The 24,851-nt window shown below is 42.4% G+C and overlaps 1 non-coding gene across 1 annotated transcript; it reads right to left on the minus strand.

Annotated features, from left to right (window-relative positions):
• Nucleotides 1-24,150: 24,150 nt before the first annotated feature.
• Nucleotides 24,151-24,399, minus strand: LOC148008829 (signal recognition particle RNA). The gene has a single exon (XR_015689900.1).
• Between the last annotated feature and the right edge of the window lie 452 nt (nt 24,400-24,851).

Genomic DNA, 24,851 nt, shown 5'->3' on the forward strand with positions numbered 1-24,851 from the left:
TTAGTTTGGGTTATGAGTCAGGTAGCAAGTGAGCACCTTCTTACTCTGGCATGGATGCATAGGATTGTGTATCATCATATTCATCAAACACCCCTTCCTATTTATGCAGGGGGTTTGCTAATAACTTGATGCACTTAGTGTAGGGCCTAAGAAGCCTTATCCTTGGTCAGTTTTGTGCTTTAGTAGAGTAACATTAGGACCAAGGGATTGTTCCAGTAGTACGTTGTGCTGAATGGTAGTAAAATATTTTATTTCATAAGGCTAAGAGAGATGTTATGTTAGTTGTGAAATGTTTTATCTCTTTAGGCCAAGAGGGCCATACATCTATTTGGTGCATGTACATTTAATGGTTTTTTGTTTTAGTGATTGCATCACATAGGTTGGACGAAGTGCCTAGAGGGATTCTTGGTTGTGCAAGAGCTTCTTGTGGCCATTACAAGTGGTGTTGTCGCCTTTCCAAGTTTTTCTCTTAAGCTAATAGTGTCATATATGTATGTGGGGGTTATTTTCTTTTTGTTTGTGGGGATCGACAATCAAGGCATGAAGTCGTAGGGTTTGGTTAGGTATATCTGGGGGAGATTTGTGTAGTCTTCTACCTTCTGTTAGGACATTGTCAGGCATTAAAGACCTGTGATAGAGGATAGTCCTTGTGACCTTGTCCTTTCTACTTGCTAGGCAGATGTCCTAGGAGTCCCTGCTAGTGTGAGGCAGTTAGAGAAGCCTACCAAAATAGCAAAGAAGAGCAAGTTCTGAATATATCTAAAGATAAAAATTACAGAGGTGTGTAAAAAGGGGTTCTAACCCCTCAATTAGCAAGGGAAAAAAAAATCTTACAAGTAGTTGATTATCGCCTTGCGGAGGCCTAGTAGGTCCCTGGGGATAAGTCAGCCGATGCCTTCTCTTCCTAGGGGTATGGAAACCTTGGAAGGAAAATGTGTTTAAAGAAAAATGTCATGACCAGACTATAAGATTCCTCGCCTAGTAGGAGGTTCTAGTCTAGTTGTCCTAAGTTAGGTAGGTAGTTCAAATCACTACTAGGATGACCTCTTTGATAGGTTTTTTAGCCAGTCCGTGTTAGAGCAATTGTGGTTAGCGACTCGCTCTGGATTTTTGCCAGATTATGCTAGGCCTATCCCTTGTGGATTTTCATGCCTTGGTTTTCTCAAAGAGTAGGGTGAGAGCTGTGCTTGTGCTATGTTGCATATCTTTTTTGTGGCAGCTTGATGCTTTCTATGGTTGATGCTTGTGCAGTTCAGTTTGTGGGAATTGATTGGATGAGTCACCCTATCCTGTGGTCACCAATGAGAGCCAATTTTAAAGACAATTTTTGAAGTGAAAAAGAGTTCGAGAGACCGTGAAATACCAAAATTTTACGCAAAATGAAATGGTATTGATGAGTTGGAGTTTTCCTAGATGAAGTTCAATGCTAGGAACCCAACATAAGTCTCCCTTCATCGATTGGAGTCCATTTGACCCCCCATTTAATCCTCGTAAGATTTTGCATTATGAAGGAGGTACATGATCCGAGATCCGAAAAGTGTGTCACAAGTTCTAGGTTTGTAGATTTTGACGTCACAAATCCATTAGTCTAGACGGATCTCAAATTCAAGCTCGTTTGCCCCCCCTCCCCCCCTCGAAAGCAAAAAATCCACTTGCCTACAGTGTGAAAACTTGAGGATTGAACTAGATATTTTAATGTTAAACCTTAATAACTTGATTAAGGGGGCCATAATCACAAAAAAACGTTTTTGGGGGGAGGGGATGGCATTTTCTCGACTCATCCTTTCATGGCTAAAAAATGAGTTTTTCTATTCATGGGAATCAGGAGGAATGCTCTGGGTCATGAGATCTTGAATTTTTTTGCCCATCATCACTCCAAAAATGATTGAATTTGATGCATTAAACAAAGAGATCTATTTTCAATCTTTCTCTCTCCTTTCTTCTCTCTCCTCTTATTACTTGTTTCTATGGATCAATTCATGAGAGAAGGGGGTAGGGTTTTATGAAAGATGCTGATGGAATGATGGTGTTGCAAGGAAGGAGATACCTGCCGACACAAACTGAAGGTGATACCCACCCAAACCATGGAAGCACCACCATCTCACTTGTGCTTGAAGCAGACTAGGAACAAAAAAAACATGAGTAATCAGCTTGCCCACAAATAGAAACCACCATAGAAATCAAAATACCACTTAGCCCTCCAGGAAGTATTATGGAAATCGTGAGGAGAAGAAGATAATGGGTGGAAAGAAGTAGAAGGAAGCTCACTAGCAACCACTACTCAACCAGTGCCAAACATATCCTTTCTATAGAGACAGGAGTACTTATCAATCAACTAGGATAGAGAACTCATCACTTGGGAACAATGGGAGCTCAAGAATCACCTATGCAATTTACTTTTAACTTTCAAAGTGGGCTCAAAAAGGTGTGATAGTTGTGTAGAAGGTAATTCAAGTATCATTAAGGTTAGAGAAAAGATGGCTAGAGAAAAAGATTTAAGTCCTTGGACGTGGCAATGTGAATTAGTAGATTATTATCATGATAAGGTGATTTGTCAAAGATGCGGGATCTAGAGCATAGCAGAGGCGGAAGCTATGGAGGATGGAAGATGAAGATACTACTCATGTTGACATTGATAAAGAAGACAACTGTTACACAAGTGAATTAGGTTTCAAGATTGAGACTTGAACTCATAAACACAATCTTGTGTAGGACTGACAATGACACAGACACTTGACAGAAAGAGACAAGTACTATTGCATTATCATCATATGAAAGTGATAGTCAAGTACATCATTATATAGGATTTCTTGGTAGCACACTACATCCACTATGCCTATGGGATCTGTCTCTCTTCCTAGAATGAACTGCATCTCCCTAGCCTAGCTGTTCCATACAAAGGGGCATACATAGGGTGTGATTGGTAGATTCTCAACACCCCTCCTCAATCACAACCTGAAAGTACAAAGTGTGTAGAGGCTTTAGTGAGAGCAACACCTGCAAAGTGTGGGCATACCACAAACATGGCAAAACACCAGAGTTTGTCACAGAAAAGGATAAGTGTGGGTACCATAAACATGGTGGACATCCAGAGGCTGTAACAAGGGCCTCACAAAGTGTACAAAGGCTGTAGTACAAGGCTACATGAGGAGTTTTTACAAGCTTATGAAAGGAACATTAAGGCAGGTACAATGCTTTTAAAACAGAAAATGAGAGACAAGGACCGATAGGCCCTTGTGGTCTTTTTCAGCATATGCTTTCTCTTTGTCAGCATGAAAAATATTCTTGTCTTTCATCTTTGGTTCTTTAGCTTTGAATGATGTGGTCTTTTGGTATTCATGGCAGATCTTCTTCTTGTCCTTCTTCTCTTCTTCATGGTCTTTTTGGTCTTCTTCTTCTTTGTCTTTGCTTGCAGCTTCAGTCTTCATGTCCATGTCCCCCTCAAGCAAAGGTATCATCTTTGAGGTAGTGGAAATGTCTTCAAAATCTTCTGATGGATTCATTGATTGAACTTTGATGTAGACAACTCCATGTCTTTCTGCAAGTAAGATAGCCAAGTCTTGCATGCAATGTAAATGGGCAACAAGAGTAATGTTACTCTTTATGACAGGTAACCACCCAAGAGACTTCATGCTTGTCATTTCCATGATGGAATCAGCTTAAAATCTCTGAAACTTTCCAGCACAGAGTTGAAATCTTAATGTGTCAAAAGACACAAGTGAAGGTAGTGTTAATCAACACTCAAGAGATACTATCTTGAATAATTGATACTAGATGTTGATGCTGATGATGATTCTTTTATGCTTCCCCTCCTTGATGATTTGAGTGGTGAATCTTGCTGGAAATTTCAGTAACACACTGGATCAGAGTGGCAAAGGCTTGGGTTGAGTGTCAGGAGTGTGAAAATGAAATAAAATGAGCTTGAGAGATTTTGGCTATGGTGGAATTAGGGTTTTTGAGATAGTGCCTGGTTTTTTTCAGATTGCAGGAGTTGTACTTGATGATTTTCAAAACTTTTTTTATAGAAAGATAGCTTACTTCATGGGCTATCAAACCCCATAGCAATCGACTAGATCGCGGGCAGTATGACACGCACAGAGAGCTTGATCAGAAACGGTGCAGATCAGGACAGGAGGCGACAATTTTTGCAATGCCAACGTCAGGGCGTAATAATGTGATCAATTGATGTGCCAGGGTGGAGTGCATTGAGCAGGAGAACAATCCCCTAGAAGGAAGCAGAGCTGAAGTGGCCTGGTTGAGGAGTTATGGAAGCTCCAAGTGAGGTAGGTCCTATCTGGCTATGGCAGACACAGGGCAGAGATTGAGAATTTTCACAATGTTGAAGCTATGCTTGCCCAAATTCAGTGATTGATGTGTCAAGAAGAAGCTCTGAAAGCAGGAGAACACTTTTCTAGAAGGAAGCTCCAGGAGATTTGACCTGTGGAGTGAGATATAAGAGCTTCAATCTGACAGGGTGATGCTGGCTATGGTTGCCATGGAAGCTCAAGTGAAGGTAGAGTTGAGAGATGAAGTCATGGGCTGGAACTGTGGTGACCAGAGTTAAAGAGGAATTGAGAGAGAGCAGAGAAGAGCTAAGCCATGCTCAGCTGTACTCTGATACCATGTCAAAGATGCGGGATCTAGAGCATAGTAGAGGCGGAAACTATGGAGGATGGAAGATGAAGATACTACTCATGTTGACATTGACAAAGAAGACAACCGTTACACAAGTGAATTAGGTTTCAAGATTGAGACTTGAACTCATAAACAAAATCTTGTGTAGGACTGACAATGACAGAGACACTTGACAGAAAGAGACAAGTACTATTGCATTATCATCATATGAAAGTGATAGTCAAGTACATCATTATATAGGACTTCTTGGTAGCACACTACATCCACTATGCCTATGGGATTTGTCTCTCTTCCTAGAATGAACTGCATCTCCCTAGCCTAGCTGTTCCATACAAAGGGGCATACATAGGGTGTGATTGGCAGATTCTCAACATGATTGAGGTGCCACATACTATAAAAGGTTACGAGTCTCAGCTTGCCTAGAGAACGAACATCATTGGATGACAATATGGAAGCACGGGTGGCCTTCTACCGCTTGGCACCATCAGAAAGAGGAAACCCCACTTGCATTCTTAGCCTACCTAGGTGAGATGAAGTTAACTACAACTCTACAAGGCATGGCAAGCATGATTTCCCTTTGATATATAATTTCAATGCAGAAAGGCAGTAGACAGCCTCAAGTTTCCTTCAAAGATTCATATAATATTTATCTTCTTGCTTAGATCTCTCTTTCATTATAATGTACAATTATTTAAGATTACTTCTTCAACTACTCAATCAGAAAAAGGTGATAGAAGAGGAGAGTCTCCACCCATTGTTCTTTGATGTGAATGCGCAAATAGATAGGTATGCCATGGTGAGATTACTCATTTGTGCTACATTACTACCAGCATACTATTTTGAGCTACTAGAAGACATGAACATTAGCTAATTCACTTATTGTAGCCACCCTTTTCGCCCAACAACACCCTTGGCAACAAGGTCTACACTCTAAAGACCTATGCAATTGAGAAAGCACTCTTAAAAACTATATAGACCTTTCTTGTTGGTCATGTGATAGGAGGCACCACTATTCAATACCCATGAGTTAGTATTAGATATTTTTTGCACTGAGGAACACACTTCCTCAATGGTTTCCGTGAATAACTCCAACTCTGCTTCAACGGTATTGGTTGTCTCCTTTCCTTTTGTCTTCATGATGCTAGTCTTTTTATCTACCTTCTTGACATGACAATCTACAATTGCATGTCCTTTCTTCTTGGAGTAGAAGCATCTCTTTGAAAATTTTTCTTACCACCCTTCATTTTTTGTCACTGTTGGTAGAAGAACCACCTTTGCCTTTTGCATTGGTGGAGAATGTAGCATCTCCATTGTTGTTATCTTCTTGGCCTTTAAGCCTCAACTCCTCCTCCATTAGTAGTGCACAAAATTCATCAAATGTCAAAGATTGGGGTCTCACCTGAGTGTTTAGGGCACTTACCGATCCATCAAAATTTGATGGAAAAATCTAAAGACACCTCCGAGCTAGTTACTCACTAGTTTTTTGCATCCTAGTGCCAGCCATCTAGTCATGCAGATTCTTGATCCGAGTGATGAATGCTTAAGCTATCTCTCCTTCAAAAAACGTATATCCTGCTAGTTGATTCTCTATGTTCTGAATCCTTGTTTGATTCTATATTTCTTCTAACTCCTCAGTATGTTTCAAGCCTTCTATTCCTTGGTTGTATGTTGAATCAAGGTCAAAAGAGAACAACTTGTAACTAAGACACACAATGCATCCATGTTCCTTCATTTTCAAGCTCATAGGATATCTACATTTGGAGGAATCATATCACACAAATTTGATGGATTGGGGGTGGGTTGTGGTTTTGGGTGTCAGCAGTCCCCAATACTGTCTCTAGAAGCTCATAGGAATCAAGGATAGTTGTGATTTTAAACTTCCACAAAGTATAGTTTGTACCATCTAACTTGCCATCTTTGAAGGTTGGTGGATGAATCCTCAATATTTGAATTCCCTGTATAGCACCACCACCACTTGATGTGCGAACACCACTACTTGATGCAAGAGATCACATTTCTCCTCTTCGTTGTTGAAGCTCTTACCTCTCGCGTAATATTCACTCCTCAAAGCCCCCTGGGTTTTGATACCATGTAAAAATTACATGGCATAGTGGATAGAGCAAGGAGTAGAGAACACACAGCAAATATGAGAAGAACAAAGACTACTTTAATTTCAAATGAACTAATACAAAGATGGTTCCATCTACCTGTGCGCTTCCACTATGAAGCTTGGATGGTGATCTAGACAGATGATAGGAAAAGAGCTTAGGGTAGCTAGAGAAACTTTGATTGGGTGAAAGATAGGTTGACAATTGATTTAGAAGGATTTTCTTTTTATAGCCCAAAAAGGTAGTCTAGTCGACATGTTCAACCATATTATAAACCTTCTCTAATTAGCATGTCTGACCATATTATGAACCTTTATGAGACCCCCCAGCCATAGTCACTTCAATGGCCCTTGGACCCCAAAATAGGGGTCTTTGATAACTCCCGCAACTTGATGCATTGTGCCTTGAGTTGCTACCATCATAACTACTCAATCTAACCCAAAGGCTACATTCACAAAGATCACATTCTTGCCATTCAACCACATAGACCTCATCTGACATACAAGTCAGGACCCACCAATGTCCATGCTCACACACGGCTTCGAAGAAGAAGAAGAAGAAGAAGAAGAAGAAGAAGAAGAAGAAGAGAGAGGGAGAAAGAGAGGAGAAGAAGAAGAGAAGATGAAGAAGAAGAGGAGAGAGAGAGAGAGAGAGAGAGAGAGAGAGAATCTCTGAGGGTTCTCCTTCCTTTCCCCTCCTTAGAGGGTGACCACACATGTTTACCCCCCTCCTATCTACAAGCCTAACCCCTCCCATCGCGGTAGAAGAAAGTCACCCCGCATGCCATCTCTCCAACAAGAGAAGGGGAGAAATAGATTTACAATTCGAGTATGGCCCCAAAACGGAGGATGACATGCACCAATGGGAATCCCACATCCAACAGTGGAGCCATTAGTCCGGGCAATACCGTCAATTCGAATGCAATGTTGGGTATGGTTAAGCCATCTTCGAATACCCAGGTATTAATTGCCTTCTTCCCTATTCCTGAGTCATAAGCTATATCACTTTGGTATGTGCAAATGGCTTGAACCTATTCCTATCATTATAATTTGGCATTTCGATTGTTCTTTTTAACCCAACTTAGTTGCATACTTTCTATTTGTTGATAGTGCAATTGCAAGGAGAAACTAGTCAAGGGTTGTGAACGGTATAGTCACTAAAAGAATGACACTAGAAGATTGTGCATGCAAGTGCTAAGCTAAAGCATAGTCAAGGTTTACAACTAGCATAATTGACAAAAGAGTATGATATTAAGATTTGAGAAATAGCAGGTTCTAGTTTAAAGTTTGGATACTTCAAAAGTACCTAGCCTAAGGGCCCAAATAACAAGGAACCCTAGATTCTAGTTCAATGCAAGGCCTGTTAGAGTCCAGTTTACCTAAGATTTTCTAGCACTTATCTTAACAAGTATATACACATTATGCCTAAAAATATTCGATATATGGCAATAACTTCCTATTGCTTCATGGCTTGACTAGGGGCTAGTACAAGAAATTAATCATGAGGGATTGGAACTGAGATGCCTTAAGATCCATATGTTAACTACGACTGTTAAAACCCCTAACATATGCCTTAGCCAAAAGAAGGGTGTTAAGTAAATTTTATGTAAAATCGCTCCTGATCCCAAGGGGGAGAGTAAATATGAGATGGAAAGTTTATCGCGACTATTCCTACAATGTTTGAAAAGTATACCATTGCTTTTGTTGAATGATGGAATAACGTGCTAAATGCTCTTGCATTAAATTGACTGTGGGATGTGATTTGGGTGATTATTCTAAGTGTTTGTATTTGATGATAAATGCATGGCAAGGGTCTGTGATGACAAGTTGCCATGGGAATAAAGGAATGTTTTCTTGGAGGATGATAATAGGTTGATTGCCTTGATTGTGCTTGGTTCTTAATTGGATTAATTAAGGAAGGATATTTTGCACGGGTGGGTCATCTCCAAGGTCATGCCGCGTTTCAACCCGAGAGGGCACTGCTTGATTCATGAGCCGAAGGTCGAGTGGTGAAAAGGCCAACAACGGAAGTTGTATCTCACTCCTAGGTTGCTTGGGTTAGTGGAGCTCTATACACCCCTTGCCTAGACCAGAACAAAGTTGTAGGCTGCCGTGAGCCCAACGTCTAAGGCATTGGAAGATCCTATTCTAGATAAAGGATGGAAATTATGGTGCCATGTGATTTGGAGCGGGTGCTTGTGTTGAAAATAAATGGTACATAATTTCTCCTGTATGGGCAGGAGACAAAGATTAACATGAAGATAAGTTAAGGAATTTTTTTAAAATTGTTTATCAAAGGATTGCTTGCTCTATATTCATGCCTATGTTGTAAATTACACGAACAAGCCTTGTTCCCTAAAAGGCTTAATTAATGAAGCTGATTTTAAATGTCACACATAGCTGTGGTAGGACCTAATTAGAAAACTAAAGCTATCAAGGGAAGCGGTGGGCAGAACCTCACCGGCAGAACCCCGACGGGTCTATAGCAAGGTGGTCCCAAAGATGTAGGAGGCTTCTTACAAGGTTTTATTGCCATTCGACCTTTAGGTATTATTAAGTTAGAACCCGATTCTTGCCATTTTAGGGGACCGGAATGGGACTGTGCCCCACAGACAGAGAGGTTGATCGGTGCATCCCGCTCATTTCCCATTCTCTTTGAACCAAGTGCGGTATGGATTTCCTTCGGATTGGGTATCTCTACGTAAAGTAGGATGTCCAAAACCCAACGCTAGAATGCTATCAGGGGACCTTGACCACTAGGGACTCAAGTTTCAGGTCGATCCTAGTGGGTTCGTCCATGAACGTTCCATTGCGAGGCGACTCAGGAAACCCTAGGTGACAAACCCGATAACATTCCATGGGAGTGTCGGGCAGCAACGCTTAAATTGTTTCCTCGATGGACCGCTAAAACGTGCTTGGATAGCCGATAGGCGGCGGGCACATTACATCTTCGTTTGACCCTCTATTTGAGTCCTAATCTTTCCCAAACTCTGAGATCACCCTATCCTGATGGGTCCACCTTATAGAACATCTAAGATACAACATGAGTTCAAAAGAATGGGTATTATATTTTGTAAAATTTATAGGATTATATTTATAAATTGGATTTTCTAATTACAATTTGAAAAAAAATGTGTAAGTTTAGTAAAGTAAAAGGGGTTATTTTAAGGCCTTATATCATGTAAAGAAAGGGTATTTATTAATATCCTTTGAATGCACGCTATATAGATGATTTCTTATAGGTGGAGCCCTTGAGCACCCTATATTCTTTCACTCACTGTAACACTGTGATGCTAGCCAAGATGGTCTAGTCTATAGTCATATATTTCTTCTAAGTAATTACCCTTTTGGGATGTACTCTATATTCTAATGTTTACTATTAAACCTCGCAAACTCGTGATGGAATATATGACCATTAATTTCTAGCTTAAGTACTTGTCTCGATTGTGTAGATGGTATTCTTCTCTTTTGGTATATTATGTTATTGAATCCACAATACTAACATAACCTTGTGTCGAGTCTGGTTATGATAAGGCTCTACTATTTTGCAAAGCTAATGCAACCAGTTTGCACTTAGAGACCACAAATGGAACTTAGACCCACATGGAAACCACAATGATCTTTCCCACATGTATAGGTATGCATGTGCATGCACTCTCAGGGTTTGCTAGAGGATATCTAGCCTCTATACTCATGGTGGTCTAGGTGTGAACTATGGTATTGAAATTCATCTCTTGAAGAAACTTCATTCCTAAGTGATGATGATTTCTAAGCATAGTAGCCCACTTTGTAGCCTAACAAAAACACTTGTGCTCTATCCCTAGACCTTGAGATGTGCACCTTGGTTGACTAATCACTCTTGTGATATTGATAAAGCTAGTAGGGTGGTTGTTTTCATTAGTTCTCAACCAATTGTGGTTTTACCCATTCTACCTTGTGGTATTCCAATTAACACTTGGATGGTTGTCTAGGCATGAGTTTCTTTTTCAAAGTTTTCTAGCTCATGAGCTAAGGACCTAGGATGGCCATATTTGAGTCATCGAATGTGGAAAGAGGTGGTAGCTTGGCTTGTGGTGGAAAATAACTCGGCAAGGTTTGGTGCTGCCTAGACAACATTCCCTTTATAGTTTCATTTGGACATGACTAATACCCAAAAGTTAAAAAGATTGTGTAGGCTAAAACAAGGTGGTACCACAGTCCAGAGCTACATAACTCATTTTAAAGTCTTGAGAAGATTTATATCCCTAAACACCCAACCCAATGTTAAAATGTTGCACGGATCTTCGTATGTACAAGGCTTGAATTGGGATATTTCAAAAGCTTTAGCTTTAAAAGACCCTAGATTATTTTTACAAATGTGTTAGTTTCATTGAGATGTTTTTGGCCAAGGAGCACTGACAAGTCCCATCATATGAAATCCAATGACTCTAATATAGATTTGGACCTAGAGGAAGAAAGTAGTAGTGAGGAGGACTCTAAGGAAGAAGAATACTGGAAGCCAACTAAGTCCAAGAGAAAGGACAAGACCCATAAACCCTCAAAGGGTGCTAGAAAACCTACCATTAAAACCCTCTAGCACCAAGTGTAGTAATCCAAGTCACCTAGCTATCTAGTGTAGTCTAAATGAATGGTGGTGTGGCATTTGCCATATGGCTACACAAAATACCAAATTTTACTAGTATAATGCCCATAGTTAGATGGGAAATGCCAAATCCTAGCAATGCATGAAAGGAGCATAGTCAACCCATTAGAATCACCCCATACCATCTACTACCATGTCCTTGATAGTGTTATACACACAACAAGATTATATGTCTCCCAACATGGACCGTAGAGGAAAAGGAAGACATTGAGGAGGTGGAGGAGGATATTACTGCCCCCCAAATAAATCATGTTTCTTTTGTATATTATCATCTATCAATATGGTTGAAATCAAAGAGCTCCCTAAGCCAAAGATCAATGTGGTTACCCTATCAAGTAAGAAGCTAAAAGGTAGAGAGAAGAAGCCCACAAGAATTTCCTAGGGTGAACAAGAGAAAGTCCACCACTAGGTGGTTGTAGTGACAGTAAAAAAAACTAGTAGTGTTGAGGGACCTGTAATCACTGCATGTACTAGATTCAAGACTCACAAGTACAAAAGGGATTGCAAAAACATTGGCACCCCAGTAGAGACTATAGTTGATTCCAGTTCCAAAGTCAACATTTTCCAAAACCAAAGCGACCATCAGAGTACTAGTTGTGATGCAACATCCATCATTGACTCCTAATCTTGCACAACCTGTGATGGTGAAAGGGATCGACCTGCAATTACAACCAAGACTTTGTCCTCCACATAGAAAATTCCAACCAAACTAGATACCCAAACTTTGTGGGGTTCAATCTCCATTACCATTCCCTTGGGATAGCTATTGAATCTAGTCCCAAAATTCAAAGACCACTTGCTAAAGATGATCCAACCATGTCACCTTTCTCTACCAGAACCCAAAGTTGTGGTCCTAACTACATCTGCCGTGAAGGAGGAAGTTTTGAAAGTGCACTCTAGATAATACCAAGGAAGAAAGGAATCTACTACAAGAAAATCTATCTTGTATTCATCAATAAGCATGTTTTCATCCTTTATGTAACCGCAATATGAAAAAGAACACCAAGCACAACAAAACTTCATCCAACATCATAGAAACAATCTCCCATGGCTTTATCTTTAACAAAATTGGTCACATTCTTCATATTCTTCTTAGAATCCATCAAAGAACCACAAAAACAGAAGAGCATGCTCCATTTTTAATGGAATTTCATGATATAGAATTCATTTTCAATGTCCTCATAGTCTTCTCTCAATCTCTGAAATACAATCAATAATCCTCAATAACCCTCTATTGGTTGTGGATACCCCTCACAAAAGAGGTATGTCTGATATGAAGAGTCACTAAAGCCACTACAATATCCCTAAAGAACTCACTACTATCATTGTCATTGTAGTCTTCACTTCAAGTCTTCTTTAGCTACTTCTTCTACTTCTTTGAGCCATTTTGAGCTTGTATTCTTCCTCTCCTAAGATTGCAAAACATTCCCAAACTAAAAATCCATCCATCAAAACATTCACAGAAGCAAAAAAAGACTTATAAAACAAAGACAGAGGCTCTACAGGACACTATAGAGGGTCAATAGAAGGAATAAAAAAATCAAGACCTAAAATGGGTCCAATATTGGCTCTAAGGCTCTAGCTAGGCCTCTATGCTCAACCAAAACAACCCATGGCCTCGCAACCAGGAGCATCCAGAGGCTACACACATATCTAACTTCTAATTTAGATATTTTTTTGTATGGCTCGTAGTCCAATGGATAACGCTTCCCAAACTCCTCATCATAGGGAGTCCCTACACATATTAGTATTATACACCACATAGAATAGACACAAGGAGCACCCCTCAGCTACTTGATGCGGCCCCACTCTATGGCTCTCCTACAACTCAGGGATTGCAGAGTGACGTTGAGCATAGCAGTCTCAACCTGTGTGTAACCCCAAGTTTGGAGTAGTGCATGGCTTAGCACACTCACTTTTGCCCCTGTGTCTACAATTCCCTTTCTTGTGACATCCCCTAGAGCTAGGACTAGCAGGACTACATGCTTTTTCGTGCCTTCCTAGAAAGCATTGATGTGCAAGGATTTAGGCATGGAGTTTAGCATCAAACTCGCTATTTGAGTTTCTACGTTGTGCTCAGGAGGTAAGTCTGTGGTAATTGGCTCATTTGGTTCTTCAACCCACTGCTTCACTTCTAGTCATAGCGTTGGATGCTGCCTAAGCAAGTTGCTTAAGCTCAACACCAAGAACAGGAGGATGTCCTGGTATTCCAATTGTGGTTAGCAATGGAGGATCAAGGAAGGATGTAAAGAGAGATAGGAGTTGTGTTGAAGGAAAAGGAAGAAGCCATAGAAGAAGCAACCAAGAGCCTATAGGACAACTTGCAAAATGCCCAGTAGGAAGTGGAGGGACTAATAGACATGGCCATGACCGAAAGAAAACTGCACCTGGTGGAGCTAGAAAGCCAAGTGAAAACTACTGAAGATCAGTTAGAAAGGCTCACAGAGGCCCACCAGCACTTGTCCGTGGTGGGTTGATCAAGGTAGAAGAATAGCTAAAGAGCAGCTGAACTGTCAAGATAAAGAGAAGATCCAAATGCTGGAAGTATGGGATGAACAACAACAGGTGGTAATGATATTGTCTCAGGAGATGGAAAGGAGCAAGGAAGATCTAGAAGAGAAGGCACAACGGTGGGAGAGGCACAACTTTGAAAGAGTGTGAAGGTTGACAGAGTGCCTAGCAATGGCGGAGTGCAAGTGGGTGCTCGCAGAATCTAGAGCTGAGGCTGCTTAAGCATGCTCCAACACATAGAGGGGTAAGCCTTTTTGAGCACTTGCTTCATGTCAAACAAGTTGAAGGAGAGGATTTAGTGGAGAGAATGAAAAGGAATTTGGAGTTGACAACCAGAGCCTTAAGGTATGGCCTGCAAGAACGCATACTCCCAACCGGTCCAAGCATAACCAAGGAGCAACAATGCAACTACCTACGACAAGCCGGCCTCTCCACCGATGAGCTCAAGGAACTTGGATTCGAGGAACAAGAGCAGCCCCCATCCACCCCCAATCCAACCCACTATCGAACAAGACACTGAGGAAGGGCCGGACTTCAAGCATGCATTCAAGGAAGAACTACAAATCAGAGAGCCCAATCTGCCCTTGTCTGATCTACCCTTAGAAGAGTTAGATGGTGCCCAAGTTCCTTAGCTCATTATTGCTGCAAGAAGAAGAAAATGGGAACTTGTGGAGCAAGCCCAGCAAAGAGCACGAGCACGGCCACAATAGCTTCCTGACGAGCCCATGCCACCACGCAAGGATCATCATCCCATCAATTGGCCATAGGAGCTGGCTATCTGGCAACAGCGGGAGCTCCAATCCCAACCCTTCGAGTTCTCCTTCCTCTATCCACAAGCCTGGACCTAGTCTTACTCCTAGAGGTAGTGGAAAGGATCATTCATTTGGGCAATACTCTAGCGAACCAAGGGGTCAAGGAGCGAAGCATTGTAATCACACAATGGAGGCAAGAACCCACAGACTACTGGTACGATAAGGTCTATTAGGTTCCCAAAGCTGTCCGAGGTTATGAGCCACAACGAAAGTAGTGGAGGAGGATCTAGGACACCAATTTTGATGCATGGATGGCCTTCTGTGGCACGTTACAAGAAGAACGCAATGATCCTATCTACATGCCCTATCCTTGCAAACACGGAGTGGATTATGATAGGGGGTGCATGGTAGGTATGACTTCCCGAAGATCTACAATGTCAATGCAACAACTCCTGAGGAATGCATGACCTTTAAAGCAAGGGACTTGCGCCCACCCATCAACCACTTCCTCAAGGATTTCTCTTCCTGCCCGGACCCAACCTTCATAACTACTTGCAATTACCTTAGGACCATTAGGTTCTTACTTAAACAAAAGCCAACAGCTAAGGAGGCCCACCTTTCCCCACTCTTTTTTTACATTAACCTAGGAATAGATAGCTGCGTTATGGCTAGGCTCATGATGAGGGCAACCCTGCTTCCCTCGTTTTGTATGAGGATTCTTGAAGATATGAGCAATAGCCACTTTACGAGGTGTAATCATCCTTTCTTGTCAACCACACCTCTTAATGCAAAGGCTAACATCAAGGAATACATGCAGAGCCACACCTTTTTGACTAAGTCCCTAAGACCACATCGTGAATCATCCGAGGAAGATTAGGGTGGAGCCTAAGAGCACCCCTTGCATCCAAATGCCATCTATACTCATCTACGTTCAAAAAAAAAAGTTAGAAACACTGAACCCCCCAAAAGCACCTTGAGCACCACAATCACTACATCTAGGGTTTCCATGCCTAGCCTCGGCCCCCAGGACACATGCTTAGGGCACATCAAGGGTAGGGCATACCTAGCAAGATAAATCTTGCCTATGGTTTGACCTTTCACCCTAAGCCCCCTGCACCGCACCTCCCTTAGGCACAAACTGGGTCCTCAAGTGTGGGACACCACCGAGGGCACCCAACTCCCAATTCCACAAACACGGGTACCATGCACTCCACGATAAGGCACAAACACCCCAAGTAGTGCACCTTCTTTTCTTTCCAAATACAAACAATGACCCCGACCAGAGGCCCCATCGTCCATGCAATGCACTCCGTATTTTATGTGACATGCCACCATTCAGGCACAACAAAGCAAGGAGCGAATGCAACAACCCTAGTCAAAAAGTGAATGAAGAAGCTTGTTTGGAACAACACAGGAGAAGGCAACCACTGAGGACCACATGACGGATCTGTCCAACTATATCTTCAATTTTAAAGATGGATCCGCACATCTACCTCTCTCCATGCACAAATTCGTCCAACCTTATCTTTAAATTCAAAGGCATGAATCCCTCCAACATACCTTCCAACAAGGCTCGAATCCAAACTCAAAACGTCACCTAGCTACCCCAGCCACACCGTCCGACTCACCACCCAGTAGTGCCATGGGGCTGGCACTCGGCCTGGCACTCAACTAGGAGGGGGGTAATGTTTACTATGTTTACTGCAAAGTGAAGGAAGCTGAAAACGAGGCATCAACAGGAAAAGCACAAGGTGGAAAAAAGGAAAGGGTGCCCTACAAGAGAGTAGGCCGCTCAAGAGAAATCTAAAAGCATGGAAACAACCACCAGGAGTACAAGATGCAACCATGGAAGCCACAAAGCAAGAAGGCACACCTTTAAATATGAAGGCATAGCCAAAACCTCTGTAAAAGAGCGCTGGCGGGCTCTCACTCGTGCAAATTGTAAAGGTAGATAAGCGTTAGGAAAGAAGCTAGGAAGATAGGAGAACAATGAATAAAAAGGGCCTAGGATATGGCCGGCCATGTAAAAAGGGGATGACCGCCCAAGGGAAAGAGGGTTCTGTATATAAGGTTCAAAAAGTGAATGAGAGCTCATTTTTTGGTGCATGGCAAAGTGGACTCTTATTCTTCCTCTCTTCTTCTCTTCTCTTCTTGCTTCTTGCTTCTTGCGTGTGGTTGCTTGAGGTAGGGAGTGCGAGTGAGTGAAGGAGTGAGTGTGTGAGAGTGAGTGAGTGAAGGAGTGAGTGTGTGAGAGTGAGGGATCTTGGAGGTGAAGCTCTCTACCATCTCCTCTCTTCTTCTTCTCTTCTTTTCTCTCGTCTCACACGTGGCTATGGAGGATGGATCTTGGAGGGAGAGGCTTGAGGATGCTTGAGATTGCATCACGAATCATGGAGCTATCAGAGTGCTTGAGGGAGGAAGAAACTCAATCGGGCACCAAGGTAATCTCATTACACTCGTAGAGAGGGATAACACGTCAGCTATGTGAGATCTTTGAACTCGCATCCATTCTCCATCCTTCTCCCTTTCCATAATACTCTATCATTTTATCTTCTTGTTGAACTCCTTTGGGGTAGAGGTAGTACTCTTCTCCTTCTAGGGGGTAGTCAACATAGGGGTAATCTCCTTTTAGCAGGTGGAAGTAGATCGGGTATTCTTCAGAAAAGTAGCATCCATCTTCTTCTGGGTAGTAATCACTAGGTTATTGATCTTCATGATAGTCTTCCCTATAGTAGCCTTTCGGGTAGTAGCAATTGGCTCCTAATTGTCAATACACTTCCTTTTCTTCTTCATTTAACTAGAAATGTTTTTTTTCTATCACCTACTTCTTTTCTTAGCTTTTCTTGGCATTTCTATTCTTATTTGGATTGCTTCAATCCATTCTTCAACTCTTGGAATTTTCAAGTATGGTTCATTCTGCTCATTGGCTTCTTTAGATCCAAAAGTAATCTCCCAATCCCACCTCAACATAATTTCTCCTTGTAGCTCCATATCAAGGTCTCGGGCAACCTTGATTTGCCATAGCATGGCTCTTTAGGACACCATGATCAATTGGTAGTCAACCTCCTCTAGGTCCTCATCTAGCTCTTCAGTTCTCTCTTCCAAGCTGCATTATGCATCTGTTACTTTCTAAGCCTTCTCCAAGTTCTTGCCCTCTTCAAAAACAATGTCCTTCCATAGTTTGAGCTCTCTCCGAGTCATTTTGATTGGTATGCAGTGTGTCCTTATCACACCAGGGCTCCTTCTCAACTTTGGTTGTTGCACATCAAGTTCACTTTTATTTTCAGCAAGTATCACACCCAGGGGGGCATTGGGACGTGGGGTGTCGCACCATGTTGTGTCGTCTCGTGTTCTGTCACATCATGTCATGTTGGTGTTTTCGGGTCACAATGCATTGGGATCCTATCCACAATCCTGAGCCTCCTTTCCTATTGAGCTAGTATGCTCCATGCTAGAGTTGCTCTTATACCACGTGTTTCGGACCTTCATGGGATTTCAAGTCATAACCTATCATGAGGCATAGAAATGGCATAGTGGAAAGATACACAAGTTATATCAATGAATCTTTGCATTCATGATATCGAAAGATACCACATTGAGGCATACCTCAGGACTACACCCTTGTGACACTGCACATTTGAGGGCCCACCACTAAGCCTAGGGAATCATATGTAGAAGCACAACCCAAGCAAAGCTTGATTGAGTACTACCCCCTATATATGTGCATCGGTATGCATCTCCCTGGTATACCTACAGAGCCCTTACCCTTACACCCCCTCTTTTCGTTTTTGTAAGTATGAATAAAGTTAGAAATTTATACTAATTCCATTAATATTTTCTTCCTTCTAAAGCTAACTAATAAACAAAAATTCATCCTCATATAATAAAATAGTTAACGAAAAGAGTTCCCTATTACTAAATATTTGTCTTAAGACAAAGCCTCCCCTTGGAAACTATTTAAAGGAAGCCCCCTCCCCCCCTCTTCGCAATTACAACTCATGATATGAGGAGGAGACACACACACACACAGCATGAGTGAGTCATGCAGAGGTGAGGAAAATTCTACGTGAAGAAGATACCACCCATTCATGCACTCGCATCCTACCTTCAAAACCCTTCATTTTCATCACTTTTCCCTATCCACTATGGTTGTTGGGATAAAGGGCAAAGGGCACTGCCCATGTCCCCCGCCCATAAGGGCCAAGTTGTACATAGTACATATACCTATCTAAAATCATTTTTGAAGTATACTCTTCAATACCACAAATCATGTGTCTCTGTCTCTTCCCTCTCTCAACATGTATCTCTACACAGAAGCTCCATTGCAACTAACTCAACAAAGGGGTATCAGAGCTTGGTTCAGGCAATCAGGAGCTTGGCATTTCTTCATATGCAAGAGCTTGAAGTTGAAGAAGAGTTCATTGTGAAGAGTTTGCAAGGAGGACAACAAGGTTGGAAGCTTCTTCTTGAAGCTTGAAGCTTCCTTCTTCATTTGAGCTTGTTGGTAGCCATCATTGGCCACTTATTAGGGACCCTTCCCATCATCCACAACACTTGGACCAACATTCCAATCTCTTCATGGCTGAAGGCATCATCACCATGGGTATGCAGATCTGGTTTTTAGCATGCTCATGACCTACAGCAAAGCTGCTCCTCTTCTTTTGGCATCATGGTTGTGCTCCAGACTTTGCATCTAATGCTTAGCACTGAGCAGAAGTGTAGTATTACACTTGGGGTTGATATACGTTCAATGTAATAAACAGGGTAGCAACTATTTCTTGAGTGAATAATACTTATGATTCACTTATGTGATGATCTGATGTCCATTAGGTGCTACATGACTTGGAGATGTTATGTCCATGATTAGAGCCATCATTTTGCTTGGTTTTGACAGAGATTTAATTGTTGGAATAATAGGGTTGAATGACATTTTGACTACGTATGCATTATGTCTTGCTTCTAGACTTGGTCTCGAACATTCTAAACCAAGTATTCATGCTTATGGTTGATGTTACATACTTGGATTTGATTCTGCAGAATGCATTTGAGCAGCGATTAAAGTCCATTTTTGGATCAACTTTACCTACAAGTCTACTACTGTACATTCAAGACAGTTTTCTGCATATTCAGGACATCATACCTCACTGTCAGGAATTTTGATATGTTTCTATGCAAGAACATTATGGTGATGTTTTGAGAAGCTTTGCATGATCTTTAGAGCTCAATCTCAATTAGTTTGAGAGGTTGATAAGTAGTAGCACCTCAAATCTAGTAATATATGCACTAGATCCCATGGATTTTTCACTACATTTACAGCACCTTATCACATAAGTATGACCAATCAATGAGGATAGAGCACATAAGGAGACCCATGAAAGAAATATTAGCAGACATGGAAACTTAAAGAAGGATAGGTAGAGGCCTCTTGCAATAATTGGCCAAGGACCTAAGCCTGAAGAAGAGCTAAGGGTGTTGAACTTTGACAAGAAAATCTTACACCCTTAGAACTCCTAATCAAGTGAAATGAAATAGCACTACTCTTGTTGCTTCAATCTTAAACTAACTAGGATGAAGGGCTAGTCATGAATTCCAATTGTCACAAGCCACATGTAGACAGCAAGGGACGACCCATATAGTTTTGATGAATAATTTTAGGTTTTTGAGGCTTATTGTTAATCGAATTTTGAAAGGACCAATTTTTTTGAAAAAATCGATTATTAGGAAGACAAGATGCAAGTCCTAAAGACTACCCAAGGGACGGATAAATTTTTAACTCCAATGAGATTGTTTTAGGAAACATTGCACCAAATGGATCTGCAATTAGGTCATCCCCCTAAAAATAGTAGCGTTTAGGCTTAATAAAGTTGACCTTACTTTTATACTCGACCACCTACAAATTTGTTAGAAGGGTTGCAGATCCATTTTTACCTATATACAATATTTATGACATCCATCCCACTTGTACTCCAATTTTCAAGGAAACAGTTCACATCATACATCTAGTATATGAATTGTCCCTTCACAAAAGCTTACTTCTTGGTATGCAAATCATGAAGTGCTTTCATTTGTTTCTTCTTCCCCACTGGTTGATGCAATATCACTTGCAATCTAATCTCAACCAATTGTACTAAAGAAGTTACTTGTTGGTACTCTCAACTTGCCCATTGTTGTGCTTGATGTTCAAAGCCTCTGTCAATGTCTTTATTTAGAAAGTGAGTTCCACAGACATAGACTAGCTTTTCATGGGCTTCAAACCACTTTGTAAAGTATGTGTTGCAACAATAATTTATAGCTTATGCGATGTTGATGAAGGATGCACAAGTCCAACAAAATCAATACCTAATCTTGTTAAAAGGTAACATCAATACCTAATAAACCTATGATGGTACAAGATTGATGAGATGAAACTATGGACCTCCCTGGGAGTGGTGGGTGGATGGTTCATGGCTCGGATAACAACTACCTTTTCACGATTGGTAGCAATGACAAGTGCACTCAAAAAATGGCCCAAGAGTAAACTATAAGCACCCCAAGTACACATTCCTATGGATTTAGAGCAATATAGTGCTCTCAATAATACCAAAATCTTTTACCGAATACAACAAGCTATTGATTACCCACATCATCTATGTATACATCGAGATCCTCAAGTGAAATATCACCGAAGGACTTATTGACTGTCCTCTTGGGACATTGCATAAACCAAATGCCATCACGTGGTCTGTAAAAGTACCAAAAGCTATGATAAATGTTGTTTTTGACTTCTTTTCTTTGGTTATGGCTGTTTGATTATACCTAGAAAAATACTCCACATATCTTACCCCTAATTGATCCAAAATCTTATCAATGAAAGGCAAGGCACAATAATCCTCGACTATTTGCTTATTCAATTCTTTAAAGTCCGTATATAAATGAATTTGACTATTCTTCTTTATCCTTATCACCACCTTAGCACCATTTTGTATGCTCTATAGGAAAGACTAGTCCAGCTTACTTCCCTGTTTCAGGAGGATTGCGTCCACAGAAACAGTAGGGGGGATCCCCTTTAAGTTGTTGTAGCTCCATGTGAAGACATCCCCTTTAAGTAGGATTGTTTGTGTCCACAGACATCATTTAGAGTTGCAAGTTCGAGCTCCACTACATAAGTATAGTATAATAGATCTAGTCTTTGGCCCAAGTAGGCTTATTTAAACTGACTTCATACACATCATGTGTGGTGGAACCCTCATCAAATTCACGTGAACTTGAGGGTTCATCAACCAAGGCTCCTTCAAGATTCTCCCGCTCTATTGTAGAAGGTGAATCTCCTTCATTCAACAGATGCATAGCTAGGGTAAGCATAAAAAATAGCTCTTTCTAGACCACATCAAAAAATCAAGCGACCAGCTAAAAGATCGACCACGTAGTTAGCCATTTGTGTACATAGCCAGCCCAAACTCCTTGCCTTGTATAGCTCCGAAAAAAGGGCTTCCAACTGTCACTTTTCATCGTGGATGTGCCAGATCTAGGTGATGGTCCAAAACTTTGGATGCCAATGTGTCGCGATAGCTCACCCGTAGGTCCACATAGGTTGCATATTTTCGGATGTATGTGGGATAGTTACACCCAATGACAGTCAACCGTGGTGGTTGGTCGTGTATCCATGTTGTGGGAGCCGAGTTTTGTTGTGAGCACCATCTTTTGACGCAGACATCGCACTCTTCTCTGTATTCTTAGTTTACAGTGAAAAAGCCGCTTTCCCAATGAGACGAGCCCCGCATTCCGCTCTTATTTGTCTTTCATATATTTGCGATGTTGGCGGCTGGATGATTGCACATGGCTATGCACTAGTTCAAGGGGCGATTTTTTCGCCGAACATGTCAGGAGGAAGAGGAAAAAAGCTCCCTCGAATGGGAGCATGATGAAGTTTTGAAGAAGGTCTGAGTGTCTCCATGGGGATAAAGCGAGGTGGGTTGTGTAACCATGTTGCGGTCACGCGGTGGCACTACCACTGCCATAGCATCTTTCTTTTGACACCACCTTCGTATCCCCATTTCCGTACGGCTCCATGGAGCGGTGTACGACTCGAAAGGCGAGAAGCGAAGTTCTCTGAGGCCCGTGTAGAGTTGTTGCTCGTTTGTATGCTTTCATGTAGACCGGATCCAATGGCGTGTCTTTCATATATTTGCGATGTTGGCGGCTGGATGATTGCACATGGCTATGCACTAGTTCAAGGGGCGATTTTTTCGCCGAACATGTCAGGAGGAAGAGGAAAAAAGCTCCCTCGAATGGGAGCATGCTGAAGTTTTGAAGAAGGTCTGAGTGTCTCCATGGGGATAAAGCGAGGTGGGTTGTGTAACCATGTTGCGGTCACGCGGTGGCACTACCACTGCCATAGCATCTTTCTTTTGACACCACCTTCGTATCCCCATTTCCGTACGGCTCCATGGAGCGGTGTACGACTCGAAAGGCGAGAAGCGAAGTTCTCTGAGGCCCGTGTAGAGTTGTTGCTCGTTTGTATGCTTTCATGTAGACCGGATCCAATGGCGTGAATGTTTCCTATACAAAAGGGAGCGGGCATTGGTATGATGATGGGGCTTTACTCGATTTCGGTTACATTGAAGGGTGGCTTTTCTTGCCAAGTCCCATGAAGAATGGGTGTTGGTGTTGGAAAACGCGCATGGGGTGGGAGTGCCTCTCTCTTGTGCCAAGAAATGTGGTGCTGGCAAGTAGATAGCAGGCTCCGAGCGAATAGCTAACCTGGTTGCACGAGTGTAGTGCTTTGTAGCTTGTGGTGGTATGTGCGTGCGCGGGCAGTGCCGGTGCTCGAGCACGTGGAATAGTAGCCCTCGAGGGGGCAACCAAAATAAATTGGGGGAAGGCTGCGCCTTAGTTAGTACGCGCGTGTGAGAACGTACGTACGTAAAATGAATAAAAGATGCCTTAGTTAGTACGCGCGTGTGAGAACGTACGTACGTAAAATGAATAAAAGATCGGGTTTGTCACCGGGGACTGAGAGGAGGCCGACGGTCGGCGTGAATGTTTCCTATACAAAAGGGAGCGGGCATTGGTATGATGATGGGGCTTTACTCGATTTCGGTTACATTGAAGGGTGGCTTTTCTTGCCAAGTCCCATGAAGAATGGGTGTTGGTGTTGGAAAACGCGCATGGGGTGGGAGTGCCTCTCTCTTGTGCCAAGAAATGTGGTGCTGGCAAGTAGATAGCAGGCTCCGAGCGAATAGCTAACCTGGTTGCACGAGTGTAGTGCTTTGTAGCTTGTGGTGGTATGTGCGTGCGCGGGCAGTGCCGGTGCTCGAGCACGTGGAATAGTAGCCCTCGAGGGGGCAACCAAAATAAATTGGGGGAAGGCTGCGCCTTAGTTAGTACGCGCGTGTGAGAACGTACGTACGTAAAATGAATAAAAGATGCCTTAGTTAGTACGCGCGTGTGAGAACGTACGTACGTAAAATGAATAAAAGATCGGGTTTGTCACCGGGGACTGAGAGGAGGCCGACGGTCGGCCTGCAGACAAGGTGGCGTTGTCCCTCCACTGTCTGGAGCGAGGGGTAGCATTGCTCCGTTTCCGGCCTCATGCGGTCTCCCCTACTTCGAGGACGGAGAGTTGCCAGACCTCCGGGCGGCAACGATCTCGTCCACTCGCGACTTGGAGATGGGCGCCGCTGCAACGGCAGCGAATCAGCCCCACATCTCAGTGCACGTGACCGGTGGCATCCACACAACTGTATACTCCCCCCTCCTCGGGTTACAGGCGTCACAATACACCCAGGAACGAAAGGGCGAGCGCGCGCCAACTGCGGCTATCTAGATCGTACATTTTGCGGCAAGCTTCACATGTGGGACACTATCCAACTTCCACCAGGCACACGCCTATATTTGGAGCCGCCGTCCTGCCTCCCGTGAAATCCGGAGCATCATCGTCCGGCCGCCGGCGTTCGCTTGGATTCTGACTTGGACTTGTTCTTGAAGTAAATAAATTACCTACGCGTAGGTATATGCCGTTATTATGCATGGATGCCGGAATCGTTATGAACTCTAGACGGTGCTAGTTGTATGAGCTTTGCAGTACTGCGCTCAGCATACGTGTTCACTATATCCCCTATGTCATAGGTGGAGCTGTAACCGTTTATATTTTGCCATTCCACTTCTACTTCGCCTCACCTTGTCTTCCTCTTACCATCAACGGTGGGTCAAGAAGGGCCTCATA

The sequence above is a fragment of the Lygodium microphyllum genome, unplaced genomic scaffold, assembly GCF_053477565.2.
Source record: "Lygodium microphyllum isolate KBCC unplaced genomic scaffold, Lygodium_microphyllum_v1.1.10 scaffold_66, whole genome shotgun sequence".
NCBI classification, from domain to species: domain Eukaryota; kingdom Viridiplantae; phylum Streptophyta; class Polypodiopsida; order Schizaeales; family Lygodiaceae; genus Lygodium; species Lygodium microphyllum.